Genomic DNA, 18,414 nt, shown 5'->3' with positions numbered 1-18,414 from the left:
GCTTTTTAACTAGTTCATAGGATATCATCTCTTTTGTATCCCCACAAAACATTGGAGACAGATGGGAGCTGGAATTATTATTCTCATTTCAGAGATAAGGAAATAGAGACCTGTTTCCTCAACTCTACAAAATAAATAAATTGGGGGGTGGGGAGGAAGGAAGGGTGTTGTACTAGTTGACCTCAAAATCTTATGCTTTCTGTATATTGACATTTTTCTCTTCCTTGGATATTTTCCAAGCTCTGCCCAGCAGGAAGGGATCTTCTCTCCTCAAAATTTTCTACAGAACTTTGTCAGCCTATTGCCCCATCTCACTCTACTTTGTTGTAAGGGGAGGCTGAGTAGGGCAGTTCTTAATGAGACTCCAGAATCATAGACTTAGGGCTAAAAAGGTCTTCAGAAGTCCTCTGCTCCAACCTTTTCGATTTACAGATGAAGCTTAGACCAGAGAAGTGAAGTCACTTGTCTACTATTACCCAAGTAATGGTGATAATGATTGTAATGGTGATGGTGATAATGACGATGATGATGATAAGTAACATTTATATAGTCCTTTCTTTGTGCAAGGCATTGTGCCAAGCACTTTGCCATTATTATCTCATTTGATTCTCACAACAACCCTGGGAGATAGCTGCTATTATTATCCCCATTTTATAGATGAGGAAACTGAGACAAATAGGAGTTAAGTCACTTGCTCCGGGTCCCACAATTAGTAAGTGACTCAGGATTTGAAACCCCCGATTCCAGACCCAGCTCTGTATCCATTTTGCCACCTTAGTAAGTGGCAGAGCCAAGGTTGGGAGGCACATCGTACCACACAGCTCCCTACCCACCCTCTCCATCCCCCCCCCGCCAGTTCCCACCCCCCAGAAGAGGAAAAGGATCCTGCTCTTGCTTGAAGACACTAAAGGGCACTTTCCATGGAGTTAGGCTTGGGGTGGACACCTCACTGATTGGGACTTCGTCTTGCTGCTTGGTTTCCAGAGAGATTCAAGTTGGAGGAGCCCATAATTATACAGTTCTATCAAAATGAGCTGTGAAAGCTGGACTCTTTTCTCTTTGACCACACAAAAGTCGTGAGTTGCATTATGGGACCCGGAACTCAAGGGCAGCAAGAGAACCTGACTTGAGATACACCATCACCTAGTCAAAAAATTACCAACATTATTAATCCACGCCCCACTTCATTCTACAGATGAGGAAACTGAGACCTGAAGAGAAAATGACATGCTCAAGGACATGCAAGAAGACAGAGGCAGTGATGGGATATGAATCCATGTCTTGTGCTCTTTCCTACCCCATAGCTGCCTCTCTCAACCTTCCCATCCAACCTGGGGGGGTAGAAAGGGGGAGATTCTTAGACAGAGGCGACCAAGGTGGTCCCTGGGCCAAGAATAAGCATTCTCACAATCACTTAAGAGAGCCAGCCTAGTGTAAAGGTCAGGGGATTGACCTGAGAGTCAGGAGGACCCCTGATACACACTAGCCACTTCTGGCCAAGCCTCACTCTTAAACTCCTGATCATTCCCCAGCAAACTCTCTTCAGGTAAATTGGGACTGCCAGAGATGGCGGAGTTTCCTAAGCCTGCAGAAATGACCCCTCCCCCAATGATAATGGCTTAGATTTATATAACATTTTTCTTTACAAAGCAATTTATATGCATTATCTCATTTGATCAGAAACATTGTCCAAGAAGGACTACATTAGACCATCCCTGCTGAGACAGGGAGGGACTAGCGTGTACAAAGTGCCACTGACTGGAACAAATTTCTTTTCCCCCACAAGAAACCATTCAGGCCCTCTCAAACTGAACTATTTCACGCAGGCAGTTTGTAATACTTGGTTTGAAGTCTGAGGACCTGGGTGGGAATGCCTGTTCAGCAGCCTGCTTTAACTGTGTGACCGTGAGCCAGTCCTTTCACCTCAATGGTCCTCAGTTTCCTCATTTGTGAAACGGGAAGATAATAAATATGATACTACAGCACAGTCATTGTTAGGAAAGAGCTATGCGAACCTTAAAAGCAAGACAGAAATGGGAGGGGCTCCGTCCCATATTATGGCTTTGATCCCACCTAACACAGGAACCCTTTCTGGCGGATAAGGGCCTCCAGACTGAGATTGGCCAGGACTCAGCCCAGCCCCAAAGCCAGGCAAGAATTGGACCAGCATCCAGAGGTCGGGGGTGGCAAAATTGTCTGGGGCTTACCAGGTTCCACCCCCTTTCAGACTTGGAAAGAGATGGAAGAATGTAGAGAGAGTGTAGAGAATCATCCATCAATACGCCCAGTCTGCGAGCCTTACATGGTCTCTCACTCTCCTGGGGTCCCCCCTTTCTCTCCCCCCTTAAGAAGGGCCGTCCCCCCTGGCAGGGTATGCGGGAAGGGGCTGGGCTGCCCGGCAGGCAAGGGAAGGAGCCGGCTTGTCTGCTATCGACCGGTTCACTGCCTCGTGGCTAGCCTTTTAAATCTGCCCGCCCCTTTCCCCTGGAGCTGGGGAGAATTCCCCGGCCCCCAAACAAGCGTGGAAGAAAAGAGACGCAGGGCTTTCCCCCTACCCCCACCCCAACCCCCGGAAGGAAAGAGAGCACAGGACAGGAGGAGGGAGAAAGTCAGCAGGAGAAAGAAAGGGAAAATCAACCAGCTAGGACCCTTACGGTCTGGGGGGAGAGGCTGGCTCTGCTGCCACAGGGTTTAGACTCAGAGCATGGGATTCGAACCCCTGCTCTCTTATCCACTGTGACCTTGGGTGAGTCATTTGACTTCTCTGGAACTCACTTTCCCTATTTGTAAAATGGGGTGATAACCCCTGCACTACCTTTCTCATAGAGTTGTTGTAAACTTTAAACTTGTCATTTGTTCAGTCAGTTAGAAAAACCAGGCGGTGGTCACTGAATTCTACTTAATGAATTCATTAAATGTCTACTTCACTGCTATAGGGCACTGTGCTAGGTGCTTAAGATACAAAGACAAAACCCCAACAGGTCCTGCACACAAGGAGTTTACATTCGGGGCATATAACTCTAATCACTAGCAAAATCTCTCCCTCCCTTCTCCCAGTTCTCACTTCCAATAGCAGCTGAGTCCCCAGAGTGTAGAATACTACTTCCCTCAGACTTCAAGGGGCTGGGGTTACTAGTATCATCCTTCATGAGCCCCTATCAGTGTATTTCCCATCAACATCAGTCAGCCAGACTAAAGTTAGCTTTTAGAAAATTAGCTTTTACTGAAAAAAGTTATCTTTTACTAAATGGTACAGTAAGAACTGGTACAAATGTGTTCCGCCCAAAGTCTGGGGCACACTCTCCCACAAGTGCACAAAGGTCAATGGCAGAGTGGGTTCTAACTGTAGAAAACTCCTATAACCAAAGGACAAATTTACAACTTTATGTTACTGAAAGTCCTTTCTTGAGTCTATAGCCAGAAGTTTTTTTTTCTGGTGCAAGGGGTGCTCCTTAAATCTTTCAGTTCTCTCTCTCTCTCTCTCTCTCTCTCTCTCTCTCTCTCTCTCTCTCTCTCTCTCTCTGCCTCCCTCCCTCCATTTGCTCCTGTTTGTCCTTGGTATGTCCCATTGTGCTCCTGCTTAAATGCATTGACTCCTACTGGTTCAGTCTCTCCAATAACAAAGTCAGTAGGGGAGGAGAAAGGGTAACATTTGATCTGGGCAGCCTCTGCCTTTCTTTGATCTCCTCTCAGTCCAGCTGCCCTCTCAAGCAGCCACAAGGATCTGCCTCCTCAAGGCACTCCTAGGCTCAAAGCCTGGAGTTCTCCAATCTCATATTGGACATCTCACACTGGATGTCCCCTAGACATCTTAAACATCACAAGTCTAAAAGTGAACTCATCTTTCCCACTAAACCCTCCGCTCTTCCTGACCTATTACCGTTGAAGATATCGCCATCCTCCCAGCAACCTATGCTCAAAAGCTAAGCGTCATCCTTCACTCCTCACTCTCTCTCATGGCTCTGCCCCCCACCCAATCTGTTGCCAAATCCTGTCAAGTATCCCTTCACATCATCTCCCATCTAAGCCCCTTTCTCTCCTCTGACACTGCCACCACTCTGGCCCAGGCCCTCATCACATCATATCTGGACTATTGTAACAGCCTCCTGGTTGGTCTACTTGCCACAAGTCCCTCCACACACCAGTCCATCCTCTTCTCAGCTATCAAAGAGATCTTCCTAAAGTGCAGGTCTGACTATGTCACCCTCCCTACTCAATAAACCCCAATGGCTCCCTATGGCCCCTCTTCAGCTTTCAAATCCCTTTACAATGTGCCCACCCCACCCCCCATTTCTCCAGGCTTCTTATACCTTACATCTCCCACACCCACATGCTTCAAAATTAAGCAACATTAGCCTCCTTGCTGTTCTTTGAACAAGAAACTATACTGAAAAGTGCTTGAAGGGGAGTAATGTATAAAAAGCCTGGAAAGGTAGGTTATGGCCAGATTGTGAATGTCTTTAAATGCCAAACAGAGGAGTTTATGTTTGTTCCTTGAGGTAATAGGAAGCTACTGGAGGTTGTTGTGTGTGTGTGTGTGTGTGTGTGTGTGTGTGTGTGTTTGAGCAGGAGACTGACTTATTTGTGGATAAAAATATTCATTCCCTGTTGATGAGCCTTTCTGAACTCAGTAACTAGCCTGGTTCTCACAGTCTCTGGTTTGTGCTTGAATCCTTTCCATTCTGGTAGGACCTGCCTGAGCTTGTGTTCTTCTGGCTGAACCTTTGAGAGCCTGGGGTAACAATGAGGCACCAAAGGAAGATTTGGGTAGAGGGGCCTGACATGTTCCAAATATCTCCTTGTCTCACTTTTTCCTACTCCTTTTTTATTTTCTCTTCCTCCCGATAATTCTCAGGATCCATCACTGGTGACAGACCAGATGGAGAACATGCTAGCCCCTAGGGAAGACTGTCTCCATATGGCTGCCCTGGCAACTCCCCCCCCCCCCCGGGGCAGGGATGGGCTCAGGAAGGCAGTATTCCTGACACAATTAGGGAGATCTGGTCTGCCAGATCAGAGGACCTTCTACCCCATTCTTAGTCTTGGGGTTAGGAAACTCTGATGCTCCTATATGGAGGTAGCGTCCTTTGTATACCCAGCACTTAGCCTGGCACATAGTAGATACTTAATAGATATTCATTGACTGACTGACATCAAAGCCACCCTATCCTTAGAGGAACACAAATAACAAACCTGTTGACGATGCTTTCCAGAGGCTGGGGCAACATTAGAGGAAACCACCCTCCTTGTTGACAAGAATGACACTCGGGTTTCATCTTCCTCCCAGCAGAGAGGTCAGGCCAGGCTTTCAGTGGATGGTGGTTCTGAGAAGGACTTACCAAGTCCCAGACTGAACTCTAGACTTATTCTGTAGCTTTTTCATCGCACTTGCTGGGACCATCAGACTCCCAGGCGCACAGGTTCAAAACCAAGCAAAGTCTAGTAGAGGGCCATCTGGGGGAATCCTCTCTGTTCCTTACTTCCCTTGGCCAATTAGTTGATAAGACCTGTTATTTTGAAAAATCTCTTTTCATTTGGCCCTTGTACTTACTTCCACTGTCTGGACTCTGGTTATAATAGCCATCCAACTGATATTCTCGTCTTGAGTTTCTTCCTTCTCCAATTCATCCTTCATACTGTTGCCATAATAATTTTTAAACATTCCACTGTGATTACTTCCCTACTCAAAAATCTTCATTGGCTCCCTATTACCTATCAAGTAGAGATAGGTAGGTGGATAGATGGTTATATGACCATGATAGATGGCTAGGTAGATAGATAAAACATCCATGATATGCTACACACCTTCTAAGTTCTGGAGATGCAGATGACAAGTAAGATAATCTCTGCCCTCATGGAGATTACATTTTAATGGGGGAAAGTAACACGCCAGACGGGGGGGGGGGGGGGGACACATTTTGTGAAAGTGGTTGTAAAGTCCCATGAGTGCTTGGTTCCAAATAAGACAAGGCAAAATCCACCAGCCAGAGCCAGAGGACTAAGGGTAGAGTCCAAGCTCATGGTTGGAGTGGGGGGAGGATGATGTGACCTCAAACACTTAATAGCTATGTGACCCTGGGCAAGTCACTTAACCCCGATTGCCTCAACAAAAAAAAAAAAAAGAAAGAAAAGAGAGGAGGAGGATGGCCCAAGAGAGATGGGAGGTGTCATAGAGGCCTGGTTCTGGGCAAACTCTTCTCTTGGAGCCAGGGCACCTGGGGGCAGAGAGTATAAACTACTTATCCAGTCATTCAAGGCCCCTCACAGTCTGTCTCCAATTGACTTTTCCAATTGTATTTTATATTCCTAATTCCAGCCACGCTGGACTAACAGGTACCCTAGACCAGTCCTCTTCACTTGCATCTCTGCCTTTTCCTCCCATTGTCCTCTGAGGCTATAACAGAGGCACATACCCTGCCCCTCATCTCTGCCTGTTGAAATCTGTCTCTTCTCCAGAAAGCTTTACCTGACCCTAAGGATTAAAGGGATCTCCCCTCTCCCTTCCAGTTTTTCATACGACTTTGAGAGAAACAACGTGATGGAGAAGATAGAGGGAGGGCTCACTTTAAAGACACAGACACATAGGTTCATCTTCAAGTCTGGACCGTGACCATGAGAAAATCTCTTAACACTCAGTGACAGATAAGTGTCCAAGTGGTTAGAGTACTGATCCTGAAATCAGGAAGACCTGAGTTCAAATTCAGCCTCAGACACTCACTGGCTGTGTGATTCTGGGCAAGTCACTTGACCTCAGATTGCCTCAGATTTCTCATTGGTGAAATGTAATAATAGCATTTAACCAGGGTGGTTATGAGAATCGGATGAGATGGTATTTGTATCACTCTTATAGCATAGCACCTGGCACATAGATGGTACTAATAATTCTTATTCCCTTCCCCTTTCTTCCCTTTACCTCTCAGGTACAACATGCCTCCCACCCCTCCTAACCCTCTAAGACCATAAGTTACAGACGAGTTGTGATCTCCAATGGTGGAGGGAGTTTACATATTGGAATTTCCTTATACAGATAGACTCTCAGGTCAAGCTCTCCCTTCCAAATAACAGTAACAAAAAACCTCGTTTTTACTCTCACTTACCCCAATCTGCCTTGTATCACAGTTATTTGTATAAGCATCTCAGTCCTCCAAACTAGATATTCCTTGAGGGCTAGGATTGTATCTCATTTCATTATTATATCCTAAGTGCCCAGTTTAGGCCTATAGCTCAGAATCCATGCCAGCCTTTCTTTTAATCTCCAGGACTTAGTCTAGTGCCTGGAACACAGTAGGTATTTAATAAATGTTTGTTGACTTGATGGAATGGAATTTTACAGAGTGTGACCTCTAATCCATGGGGAAATGTGCCTCGATTTTCCCTTCAGAGAAGTGGGATCAAGCCCTCCTTAGCCCAAGCTTCCTTTTCTACAGACAGGGACTTAGCCCTGAAGATGAATAAAATGCCTGGAGATCTCCCGGAAGAGTGAGGCTGGGACTAGGAACCATGCATTTGCTCTCTGAGCTAGCTGCAAAGATTCCCAGCCCTACTCTAAGGGGAAAATAGAGCCAGGGGAAAACCACTAGAGTCTTTCTGGCCTGGAGTCTATAGGCAGTTTCTTCCCATCCCCTTCCCAGCTACCCAGTAACTACTCCTGCACTGTTTCTATTGATAAACATTTGCCTCCCTGGGGTTCCAAGGACACTGATGAAAGCTCTTATTAAAAATCCCAGCAACTGTCAAGCCAGGAATGAGAAACAGCACGCGAAAGGGCAACCAGAGACTGGTTATGGGACCTCAAGGAAATCTCTTTTCCTCTCTGAGCCTCAGTTTCCTTCTCCGTAAAATGAGAGACAAGATGATTTCTAAGGTCCCTCGAAGCTCAAAATCCAAGGAATGCTCCAAAGAGGTTGATCTATCAAATGATAATCCCTCCCCCCTCCAGATAAACTGGGAAGAGCCTTGAATCTCAAGTAAGAGAATTGGACGGGATTCAAATCCTGGCCCTGCTGCTTCCTGACCCAGGTGACCTTGGGTAAGTCCTTTCTTCTCTTTGGGCCTCAATTTCTTTTTCTGTAAAATGGGGATGAAGAGAGGGGCTTCACAACTCCGAGATCTCTGAGGTTTCCGTCTAGGGTCCTAAGGGCCTATGGCCACACATTTCTAGCCCTAGTACAGACCCCCTCGAAATGACCCCCCCCCCTTCCATTCTGCCTCAAGGCTGGCAGCAGCTCTTCTGTTCATAGAATGAGCCTGGGGTGTTGGCAAGTTTAAAACGCTCATTAGGGCCGGAGTTATTTTTATAGATTAGATTTCCTGCTTCTTTGCTTTCCCCACCCTCTCTGGCCCTCCCCCTTTTCCTCCCGCCGTATTTATTTGAGTTAGGGAAATAATGAGGTCCCTGAGGTCAGAACAACAGAACTGCATCCTAATCAAAGTATTGCTGTGGAATTAAAAAAATATAGAGATATCTGTGTGTGAGTGTGTGTGTATACTGTTTAGCTAGCCAGCTAGCTTCTCTCCTTCTTCCTCCTCACTGCCCTCCCCCAAAAAAAACCCCAAAATATCACCATCACACAATACCTAGATTTTTTTTAAAGCTACCACTGGTCAGCTTCTGCAGTAGAAATATAATTAGGCTAGGCTTGGGCTTTTTGTTTTTTACCTGTTTTATTTTGTTTTCCCCAGAAAAATTCCTGGAAAGGATGAGTAGGATTGAGGGATGTTCTGATCTCTTGCAGTGGGGGAGCTGGGAGGACGACAGTGTGTGTCTTCCTCCATGCTCTGGGCAATGATACCAAGGCTTGCCAGGCCCGCGGGGGCTCTCTGGAGCTGAGGAGTGAGGGAAAGGCTCCAGCCACCAGGCAAGAAGCCATCGGTTGTCATAGAACATAAAAGCTTGCCCATCTGGAAGGGATCTGAAGAGACACTCTGAACCTCAAGGCTCCTCATCTGTAAAATGGGGCTAAGAATCTTTTCGGCTCCTTCCCTCACTGGGCTGTTGAGCAGAGAGCACTTTGGTAACCTTCAAGGCATAAAGTGAGTCAGTGGTGATAGAGTCCTCATCGTAATCATCACCATCATCCCCTCAAGTCAAGTCTTTGGTTGGTAGTCAGGGCTTTGAAGACGTCTATGCTTCAGGGCTCTGACACTTTGGGGCACCAGAGAAACGTGAGTCATTGTTCTCTTTCAGCTCCAGTGGGGCTGCTTTGTCTAGAGGCAGAAATCGGGAAGGATCAGTTAAAGGGGCCTCCCTTATTAGCCTGGTGTTTGTGGACAAGCTGCTTCACCGATAGCCCCAGTTTTCTCAGATGAAGGGAAACAGGATACAGCAGCAGGTAAAAAAAAAAATGGTAGTCCTCCTCCCTATGGGGGCTGCCACCCCAGAGCTTCACCTTGCCGTCCTCGGGAGGTACGGGGCCTTCCATCCTGTCCCTACCCAAGGCAACTGCACCCGTAGAGGATCTGCGTACTCCGTCCCTGTGCCCTGGACGCCCCCCTTGCTCTGCCTTCCCGCCCCCATTTCCAATGGCCACGTGCATCTGCTGCAAGAAGCTAAAATGGGGAAAGGAAAGGAGAGATCCTTACCCTCTCCTTGCACTCCTCTTCAGGAGGTGCAAGTCGGTCTTCAAGAGCTGAAAGCTTCCTTAAGAGCTAAGTTCTTCCTCTGTCGGTGGCTCTCTCCCCAGCTCTCCAGGTGAGTAGCAAGAACTCACACTCAGAAAGCTCCCCAGTCTTGATCAGGGACTCCCCCTGATCCACCTCCTCTACATGGAAATGTCTGTTGATTGCTTGCCCCCTGAGCAGCCCTTGAGTTGTATGGAGGTGTGGAAACCCACCCAGGCCCCTGGCTGTGCTATCAGGTTCTAAATAGCTCACATTTCTACAGCCTTCTAGCGCTTAAAGGCCTTTCCTTATCATGATCTTCTGACCCACATTTAAAATTTACAGCGCTCCTTACAGACGTGATCTCATTTTAGCTTCATAACAGCCAGGTGAGGTAAGTCTTCCAGGGCTTATTATCCTCCCATTTTACAGATGAGAAAACTGATGATGATCACCTTAAGTGATTTGTTCAGGGGTTCACAGAGCTAGTAAATGGAAGAGGTGGTATTTGAACCCAGGTTTTCATGACTGGAAGCCCATCTTTTCTTCAACTACTCTCTGCTTCCTCCTCTCACTGGAGAAAACTGAGGCAGGAAGTCAAGCAGCTTGTCCAAGGCCACTTGGCTGCTAAGGGAGGTCTCTTTAAGCCTAATTCCCTAGGCCCTGGACAAAGCAGACCTAGTAGAGCTAAAGGAGAACCATTGCTCCCATTTCTCTAACTACTTGCAGAGTGGCAGAGTGCTTTCCCCATACAACAACCCTTTTGAGGTAGCTAGTATAAGTATTATTGTTATTCTATTTTACGAATGAGAAAACTGAGGAATAGCAAGGTTAAGTAACTTGTTCAGACAAATGGCAGAACTGGGATTTGAATCCATGCCTTCTGACTCCAAATCCAGAGCTCTTCTCATCATGCCACTTTGATCAGAATCAAAATTTGTTTGATAGATTGGCCTTTCGCCCTTACCAGCACCTTTTGAACCCCCCTCAGTTCCTTGGGAATTAAACTTTTTTTGATTGAGGGAGAAAATTGTGGTGTGGTGGGAATAATCATAAAAAAAAATACTGCATTTGGAATCTAAAGACCTGGGTTTGAATCCTAGCTTTGCCCTCTTCTTAACCTGTGTAACCTCGGGCAAATCCTTTCCCTTCTCCAGGCCTCCTTACCCCCCAATATAAAAACAGAACGTTGAACTAGAAGGCACCAAAGGCCCTTCCGGCTCTATGCCTATGACCCAGTGATGAAGGGGAGCCCAGGGGGCTGCTGACTCATCCAGGCCCTGCCCCTCCCGGCTCAGCTTCTCAGATCCTGCCTACGGATTGAGCTCCATAGCCCAGTGACATTTACAGAGTCTTAGGCTAGGATTTGGCGGCCAGCGGTGGTGAGGGGCTGGGGGCCTAGATTCACGGAAGCTTCTAGTGTTTGCTGTGGGGGGCTGGGAGCTGCAGAGCCCTTGCCCTCACCCACACTATGCTGTTCAGTGCTGGGGGCTGACCTATTTACCCAGAGCAAATATGACAGCAGGCTGGTCCACTCCCACCCTGCTCGTCCGAAGCCCAGCTAACGCTCTGCTCTCATTACATCTCCCCTCACCTCCCCTGGCTAGACTCTCCCCAGGGCTTCCTTTTCTCTCCCTCCTTCTCACTCCTCTCTCCTTTCCAATTTTTCACTTTCTCCCCATCCTCCTTTATCCTCTGGCGTCTTTCTTTCCCAGGCTTCTTCAATATTACCGTCTTCTTCCTTTCCTTGGTAAGCTCAGCTAAGCCTGGGAAGCCCTGATTCATTCAATTAATCTGTGATCTATTGCTCAGTCTTTCGAATGCTGAGCACCTGCCTCAGCCCTTACTAGCTGTGTAGCCCCGGGCAAGTTGCTTAACCTCTAATCCTCAATTTCTTTATCTGTAAAATGGGGATAACAGCACCCATCTCACAGAGTTGCTGTGAAAATCACATGACATAATATATGTAAATAATTTTGCAAATCTTAAACCCTATGGAAATGTTAGCTATTATCATTGTTGCTGTTGTTATTTTTATCATTATTAAACAGCAATGTAGTTTAGTGACTAGAGAGCTAGCCTTGGAGCCTGGAAGACATGGTCAAATCCTGTTTCTGATACCACTGACTATGACCTCTGTTAGTGCCCTAGGTAATTCTCTAAGACTATATGTTGCAGGGGCAGCTAGGTGGTTCAGTGGGTAGACCACTAGCCCTGGAGTCGGGAGGATCTGAGTGCAAATCCCAGCCTCAGACACTTAGTATCTGTGTGACCCTGGGCAAGTTATTTAACCCTGATTGCCTTTAAAAGAAAAACAAAAGAATATATGTTGCAGAGAAGGCGCCGAATTGCATTGCAAGAGGAAGTTTCCTTATCAATAATGTCATGAGTCCAGTCCCTAGGCTTGTCCCCTCTATACACTTGACACAGGCCATTTTATTTAAACCTCACAACCACCTGCAAGGCAGATTCTACAAGTATAATTATCTCCATTTTATAGATGATGAAATTAAGATTCCAAGACTGGCTTTCGGTCACACAGAGTATTGGATTTGGAATCAAAGGTCTAGAAGCAGCTCAGAGAGGGGCTCTTGTTTCTCACTTCCAATGCTTCGATATGGAACCAAGGGTCCACCTTCAAATAGGAAAGCATAGTGTACTAGGGGTAGCACCCAAAAGGAATGCTGTTGCTCAGTCACGTCTGACTCTGTGATACCATTTGGGTTTGGTTTTTGGTTGTTGTTTTTTTGCAAAAATATTGGGGTGGTTTGCCATTTCCTTCTCTACTTCATTTTACAGATGAGGAAACTAAGGCAAATAGGGTTAGCCGACTCACCTAGGGTCACACAGCTAGGAAGTGTCTGAAGCTGGATTTGAACTCGGGTCTTAACCTGACTCCAGGCCCAGCTCTCTATCCACTTCACCACCTAGCTGCCCCAGCCTAAAGGGATGAGGGAGCCTCTAAACAAGGCTCCCCACATTTCCCATCATCTCTAGGGGTCATCAGTCATCACACTCCACAGAAGCTACTGATAAGAGGCCAAGCCATGGAGGGAGATGGAGGAACAAAGAGGAACTTTGTAGGAAGTGGGAAAATTGGGAGGAAAGAGCAGAGCCAAGGATCCCAAAGACCTCATGATTATATTGATAGAGCTGGAAGGAAGCTTAGAGATTATCTCATCCAAGCACCTCCTCTTGCAGGTGAGAGAGTTTAGGACCAAAAAGATGGGCTGAATCACAGGGCTAGAAAGGTCATCTTTTCTGTTCCTTCCTCCTCATTTTATGGTTGAGGAAACTGAGACTCAGAAAGATTAACTTCTGAGGATCACATAGGTCGTGTGTAGCAGAGGTCTCCTGAATCCAAACCCAGTGTTGTGGGCACTAAAGAACGAGCCAGCAGTGAGAAGATCGGGAGCGGGGTTGGCCGAAATGCTCCGGTCCTCTGACTTGCATTTGTGAAAATGAGCTCCACCTGCATCCTCAGCAGCCAGGCCCAAGGGCTGGAGATTAAGAATCAATTAAGAGGAGGAAAGCGGATTTGCCAGGGGGGTGGCTGGCTCTGAGCTGCTTAGCTGAGAGGGTGAGGGCAGTGAGCGACTGGTGTGGAGCTCAAGAGTGGGGACTGAGGCAAGGATTAGCAAGATGGAGGGAGAGGAAAAACTCAGAGCTTGAAGGGCTGTGCACAGCCCACGCAGCAGCTGAACAGAGGATACAGGGGATATTCATTTAATCAGCAAACATTTATAAGACACTTGCAATGTGCCAGGCACTGTGCTAGGTGCTAGGGATACAGATACCACAAATGAAACAATCCCTGCCCTCAAGAGGCTTACCTGCTGTGATGGGGCAATGTGTACATACACACAGAGACACATAAAATAAATATATATTTACATATATACATATATATAATCTCACATAATAAATACAAGGCAGTTAGGGAAAGAGGACATTAGATTTTGGGGGAATCAGGAAAGGCTTCTTGTGAAAGGTACTGCCTTGAAGGAAGAGATGGATGCTATTAGGCAGAGGTGAGGAAGGGCTAGAAATATATAGAGGGTCTTGGGATCCTAGAGTTAGAACAAAAAGGGATCTCAGAGGATAGGACCTCTAGCCTATCATTTTTACAGCTGAGGAAACTGAGGCCCAGAGAAGTGATTTGTCCAAGGTCACACAGGTGCTCTATCACACAATGCAGAAGCTCCTGAGCTCCCTCCTTTCATCTCCCTCAGGTCCAGGAGTGCCAGACTCTGCAGGTCTGATCCCAGAGGAGGTGACTGCCAGCCTTGTACAGAGGCATGGATACCAGCCTTCTTCACTGCACGTCCTGGCCAACTCTCCTGTGCTTGTGAACACTCAGGCTGTTTTGCAGACACACCCACCTGGGGCTTGAGGCCAACTCTCTGAAACTTGGACCCCTGTGTTCTTCCTTCCTTGTTTCCTTCCTTCCTTTCCTCCCTCCCTTCCTCCTCTGCTCTTTGACTCATTTCCTCCTTCTCTCCCTCTTATGCATGCCAAGCTCTGTGGGGAGATACAAAGCTTAGACTCTGCTCCCATGGAGCTCACATTAGTACAGGAAGAAGGCACAGATAGAGATTCGACATTGACTCAAATTAAACTGACACTCCTAGCTTCCATTTCTAGACCTGGAGGGTCCTAGAACTTCTGGTCCCTATAGCTTTGCTCTGCTGACAGCGTGCACACCCCTCCAAACTCTGCATTTTCTCTCCATCCAATTGATCCTTGCTTCAGCATCCAAGCCAAGAAGCCCACACCAGTCAATCCCTTTATCCAGTGATTAGCAGCTCTGTGGCAGCGCTCTGCTCTCCCACATCCTCCACACACCCAGTTTAAATCCTCCGCTCCCATTAGATAGTACAGATAAGGCCTCCTTGACCTTTATCATCTTTGAGCCAGATATAGAAGAAGAAGCCCCCTCCTTGTGAATCTAGACACTCCACCCACAGCCGAGACAATAGCATAATGGTCCCCTGATGTACAGTCTTGCCATCCCTGCACTGGACGGGATGTCCAAGTGACCCTCAACAACTCCTAATCTCCACCTTTCACTCCAAGGAAAGGAATCTCCCCCATGGGGTTCATAAATTAGGCCAAAATGAGAAAAGGATCCTGCCTTTCAGGACCCATCTAGCTGACCCTACCCCATGCAGACCTGAACACTGAGAACAGGCATTGTTCTACAATTCCGCATTTAATCGATAAGCCCGAGAAACAGGAATGAAGGCCTTGGAGGGGGAAGATGTGTGTGACAAGTAGAATCACAAAGTTATTGTTGTTCAGTCATGTCCGACTGTCAGTGACCCCATGGACCATACTGTCCAGGGGGTTTTCTTGGCAATTTCCTTCTCCAGTGGATTAAAACAGAGGTTGAGTGACTTGGCCAGGGTCACACAGCTAGTGAGTGTCTGAGGCCACATTTGAACTCATGTCTTCCTGACTTCAGTCTCAGCACTCTGTCCACTGAACCATCCAGCAACCTCTGAACTACAGAGTGGGGAAGAAGTATTGGGGTCCTCCAAGTCAGGAGTCTACAGTGGAAATAACCTTGAACTTAGTCACTGGAAATCCCAGCTCAGCTCCTTAGCCTCTGTGGGCCTCAGTTGCCTCATAAATGAGGCATCTGGACTAGATAATGATTGTTATTGGTGACAGCTGACTTTACACAAGGCCTTACAGTCTGAAAAGCGGCTCATGGGTTGTTTTCATTTGTACTTCACAAGGGTCCTGTGAGACAGATATTGCTATCACAGAGGCAGCTACACATTGCAGAGGATAGATCACTGAGCCTAGACACAGGAAGATCGGAGTTCAGATCCTAACACTTACTAGCTGTGTGACCCTGGACAAATCACTTAACCACTGTCTGTCTCAGTTTCCTCATCTGTAAAGTGGGCATCATAATAGCATCTACCTCGAAGGATTGTGGTGAAGATCAGATAAAGTAATATTTGTAAAGTGCTTACTGCAATGCCTGGCACATGGTAGGTGCTCTATAAATGTTTGTTCCCAAAAGATGATGTTCAGAGAGGCCAATCATCTCGCTCGTGGTTACATAACAACTGGTAGCAGTGAGATTCAGACCCAGGTCTTCCTGACCCTTGAGGCCAGTGCTGTTTCTACTACGCTCCAAATTCTGTGATCTCTGGGCCTCAGTTTTCCCACATGTAAAATAATGGTGTTGGGTTAGATGATCTTATAGGGATTTTCCAGCTCTGAATCCTATGATTTCCAGATGTCTAACAGTGAGGGGCAGTTAGATGGTGCAGTGGAAAAAGCAGCCAGACCTAAAGTCAGGAAGACTCATCTTCCTGAGTTCAAATCCAGCCTCAGACACTTACTAGCTGTGTGACCCTGGACAAGTCACTTAATCCTGTTTGACTCAGTTTTCTCATCTGTCAAATGAGCTGGAGAAGGAAATGGCAAACCACTGCAGTATCTCTGCCAAGAAAATCCCAAACGGGGTCAGGAAGAGTCAGATAAGACTCTGAATAGTAACAATAATAATGATAGCTGTTAGGGTACACTTGAGCACAATCAGACCCAGGCAATAGGGTAGAAAATAGAAGTTTACAATTCTGTCTCTGTTGGGTCCCTCTGCTCCAGCTCAAAGTCTGGCTTTTAGAACCACCATCCCCAGGACGCAGTCCCCTTCTTTCCCAGAGATTGAAATGCTGTTTTAGGCCAGAAGTGACAAATATACTCCTCCCAATCCTGCAGAGTGTGACCCAAACCAGATCGAAATGTAATTGGGAAATATTTCGCAAAACAAATAAAAGTACAATAGAATACAGATGAGTTTGTATGAACTTTTCTAAGACAATATGCTGCCCACAGAGATCTTTATATGTGGCTCAGTGACCCCATTTCTATTTGGGTTTGACATCACTGCTAGAACATTCACTCATACTTTCATTACACAAATACTTGTTCGTAAGTGACTTTGATAGGTTCTCCATGAGACACAAAGGGCTATAAGGCATAGTCTCTAGCCTTAATTCTCAAATGGATTTGTGATTTTATTAGTTCAGGAGTTCCCTCCAATAATAATAATAACTAATATTTGTCTAGCTTCTTCTATGAGCCAGGCACTGTGCTAAGCACTTAACAAATAGTATTTTATTTAATCTTCACAACAATTCTGCAAGGTAGGTGCTATTATGATCTCCATTTTACACTTAAGGAAACTGAGGCAAATAGAGGTTAAGCGATTTGTCCAAGGCCACACACAGCCACTCAGTGTCTGAGGTTGGATTTGAACTCAGATCTTCTTGAACACCAGTCCCCACCCACCACCCGCAGGGCAGCCTGGTGATACAATGGACAGAGCACTGGATCTGGAGTCAGGATTGACCTGGGTTCAAATCGGGCCTCAAACACTTACTAGCTGTGTGACCCTGGGCAAGTCACTTACCTGTTTGCCTCGGCTTCCTCATCTGAGTAAAGTGGGCTGGAGAAGAAAATGGCAAACCACTCTAATGTCTCCACCAAGAAGACTCCAAACGGGGTCACAAAGAGTAGGACAAGAGAGAAATGTCTCAACAGCAAACAATAAGATGTCTTCACTCCAGATCTAGTACACAATCTATTGCCACCTAGCTTCCTCCAAAGATGCAGATTGAAACACATCCATATTTATCCATCCTGCATGACTCTTGTCCCTGTTCTCCCCAAAGAACCCATGAAACATTAATAAGATCATATATTTAGTTTTGCAAAAGCCTTTTGAGATCACTGAGTCTGACCACTTCTCTGGGAATTTATGGTGTGGTTGACAGGTCCATAATAGCTTTCTCCTTGGGGCTGGGAGTGAGAGTGCTTCATGACCATCTGTACTAAGTGCTTCAGGAAGAGCAAGGAGGGAGCACTTTTGCTAAGAATGAAGAAGTCAGCCCTTGAGCTGAGTCTGGAAGTCGGTTAGAATTTTTTAGCATCTCAGAGTTGAACAGAACCTGAGTTCACCAAGACTAACTCGTAGTTGAAAGAGAATCCCTTCTTCAATACACGAGGGGCCATCTAGCACTGTCTCAAAGACTTCTAAGGAAGGGAGAACCCAGACACATCATTCATTCTACTATGGGTCAACTTTGACTGTTAGAGAGTTTTTCCTAACATTAACAACTAACATTCCTAACATTTTTTTTTTGCTTTAGCAAAGATCAAAATTAATACAAAGCTAAAAGAATAAAAAATGAGAATAAGACATGGCATATAATTAAAACCACTCCAGCCTGACCTATTTCAACAAGTTAATGATGCCCCAAAAAGGTGGGAAATGGATGGAGGAAAAGACATCAGTTCTGATTAAAACAATTTCATACAAAAGTTTAACTGATAGAAATCAATCCTCGCAACCAGGAGACCAAAAGAACCTAAAAACCATTTCCCTTGGTAAATACTCATCCTATTTGCCAAGTGGAGAAATATGGCAGCACAGGTCTAAAAATGTAACTTTATTTGCAAAATCTTTAGTAAGAAGTATGTTACAAGATTATGAGCAACTTTATTCCCTAAAACAGTGAAGCGGAGGTGAAGTAGAGGGAAAAGCAGTTCAAAGAAAACTTAGTTTTAAAAGACTCATCTAAATAAAGTCATCCCATGGGCATTTAAGGATGAGACTGGAAGGAGGACAACAAATATGGAACAGATATTTTTTTCAAATCTGTTGAAAATATCTTTCCAAACAAAGATGAAACAGATCTGTAAAGGTTTTTTTTTTAATCACAACATCTTTTCACTGTTAAAGATAATGAGAATCAAGGTATTGGGACCCTGACCTCACAGTCCTGGTTGTGC

The 18,414-nt window shown here is 46.0% G+C and overlaps 1 long non-coding RNA gene across 1 annotated transcript in view; it reads left to right on the top strand.

Moving 5' to 3' along the window:
- Positions 1-18,414, top strand: part of LOC144457075 (uncharacterized) — a 69,031-nt gene that overhangs the window by 37,625 nt on the left and 12,992 nt on the right. The window contains exons 4-6 of the long non-coding RNA XR_013486400.1: positions 7,940-8,029; positions 9,188-9,332; positions 9,606-9,691. This is a non-coding gene — a long non-coding RNA (uncharacterized LOC144457075). The remainder of the gene's footprint in view (positions 1-7,939; positions 8,030-9,187; positions 9,333-9,605; positions 9,692-18,414) is intronic.

The sequence above is a fragment of the Phascolarctos cinereus genome, unplaced genomic scaffold (genome assembly GCF_003287225.1).
Source record: "Phascolarctos cinereus isolate Bilbo 61053 unplaced genomic scaffold, phaCin_HiC Scaffold_4;HRSCAF=312, whole genome shotgun sequence".
Taxonomy (NCBI): domain Eukaryota; kingdom Metazoa; phylum Chordata; class Mammalia; order Diprotodontia; family Phascolarctidae; genus Phascolarctos; species Phascolarctos cinereus.
The sequence above is the reverse complement of the archived record's forward strand: the minus strand, read 5'-3'. Positions and strand labels throughout refer to the sequence as shown.